Source organism: Arachis ipaensis, chromosome B10 (genome assembly GCF_000816755.2).
Source record: "Arachis ipaensis cultivar K30076 chromosome B10, Araip1.1, whole genome shotgun sequence".
NCBI lineage: Eukaryota > Viridiplantae > Streptophyta > Magnoliopsida > Fabales > Fabaceae > Arachis > Arachis ipaensis.
The window spans coordinates 135,559,315-135,561,759 of record NC_029794.2 but is presented as its reverse complement, the minus strand read 5'-3'; positions in this window follow the sequence as shown (position 1 = coordinate 135,561,759).

Sequence of the window (2,445 nt, the reverse complement as noted above, 5' to 3'; positions counted from 1 at the left end):
TATTAACACAATATAATTGAAAAAACCAATAAAATAATTACAACCATATTAAGTATATATAAAAATTAACTATTAATATAATATATATAATATTAAAAATAAATTAAATAATATATATATTTATATATAAAGACAAAATAATTAATTTTTCATTTGCACCTAACATTTTTGAAAACTACACAAATAAACTTACATTATGCATGAAGCTTATTATCTTATATGAATAGCTTGTACATGAACACAATGAAAGAATAATATATAATGGACCCAAAAAAGGAAAGATACTTGTATATGTGAGGACGGAACAATTAAGCTAAGCTAGTGGGGTCTATAGTGGCACATATATAAATCACTTATTTAATCTCTATTCTCATCATCATGAACATTAGTAATTAGAAGAGCTAAGGAATAAGTGATAGAGATAATTAGAGATTAATTAATAGAGAAAAAAAGAAATTAATTAAAGACACATGGAGACATGTGAATTGCCTGTTGTAGGAGACTCAAGGAGAGTGATGATATTGACATTGGAAGGACACATGATATGAACAAATGGGGTCCCCCTCTCTATGAATTGAGAGTGAGAGATGGGTGTGGTGTGTGGACCCTTTTTCTTTTCTCTTCTCTTTGTGGCTTCCCTTTCAAATGGAAATACTCTTATTACTCTAATTCATCTACACTCTCTTCATCAACAAGAATCTTATCCTAGGTATATATACGGTTGAAACTCAGGTGCAATCGACTTTACGTGAAGTTGATAATTGAAAATTGTTAGATAAAAAATTAGTCAAATCAATCAAATTATCTAACGACTCTTAATTATTAACTTCACGTGAAGTCGACTGAACCTGAGTTTCCACCTTTATATAAGTGCAGTCGACTTCAATCGTAGGTATATATACGGTGGAAACTCAAGTGCAGTCAACTTCATGTAAAGTTGATAGCTAAAAACGGTTAGATAAAAAATTAGTCAAATCAGTCAAATTATCTAACGACTCTTAATTATTAACTTCACGTGAAGTCGACTGAACCTGAGTTTCCACCTCTATATAAGTGCAGTCGACTTCACGTGAAGTTGATAGCTGAAAACGATTAAATAAAAAATTAGTCAAATCAGTCAAACTATCTAACGACTCTTAACTATTAACTTCACGTGAAGTCGACTGCACCTGAGTTTCCACCAATATATATATGTATTAATTATTGGTAAACATAAGCATATACATGTGCATGGGTATGTACATAATAACTATAACTAAGCTATATAGCAAACTAGCAACATTCCATTTTTAGAGTAAAGCACAAAACAAATACATTCCTATTATTTTCTTATATCAATGTGTGTATGTATTCAATTGGATACTATTGGGGCCAATTTAGGTTACTTAGGGATCGCCGAATTCAGACTTTGTCGTAAAAGAATCTTTCTTTATTTATTATCCATACTTGTATTTATTTAAATAAATCATGAATTTTTTTTTTAAATATTTCAAAACTAGTAGTGCTTTAGTGATTTTAAGTTTTTAACCATTAATATCAATCATGAAATAACATATATTATTAGATCAACGACTAAAATCACTAAAACATCAATATTTTATTTTTAGCATACTTGAAATTTTAGGTAACTAAAGCATTGGAAAGAAATAGTCCTTGAAGGAACCAAATTTGATTCTTCAGCACTTGAGTATGTATGATGAGAATATTTTTGTTGGTACAAATATTGTCGTTCTCAATCACCAGATCAGCACCCTCCACCATCACTGCCTGATAGAAAATAGAAGCAATATTAAATTCAGGCTTTCAGTCATAAAAAAATGTTGAGAAGTGGGAGAAGATTAAAATCATGTCATTTTTAGGATTCATGAGCTTAAGATTAAAACTTAATATTATTTAATTTCTATGATTATGGGTCATGAGCTTAATTTATTTTAAATAATAAAAACCTAATTAACTAACACGCCAGAAAAATGAAAAAAAAAAAATCATTTACCCTTTGTTATTTTTCTAANGAGGATCATCAGAATTTATTATTGTTGGCTATTAATTAGTCATTAAAATTTAAAAGAAAAAATATAAGTAGACAATGAAAATATTAAATAATGTGAACAATAGATATATCGGATGTTTATTTCACTAGGTGTACGAATGATTATTCTAATATTAAGATTTAAGTGGGTAATTTGGGGGTGTAGTGTGTTTTTATTTAATTGGTGGTTGCATGTTATTCCAAAAAATCATTAATTATTTAACATTACCCTACTTAAAAATATGGGTTAAAATATTTTTTGGATTACTAAACTAAAAAAATTAGATTGATGGTTAAAATTAAAGTAATAGCTAAAAACAATAAATTACGATAATCCTCTAATATTTTTCTTTAGAATATAATATACTATCAGAACTTCTATATTCGAATAATCTAAAATTCCATATTAAGTGAAT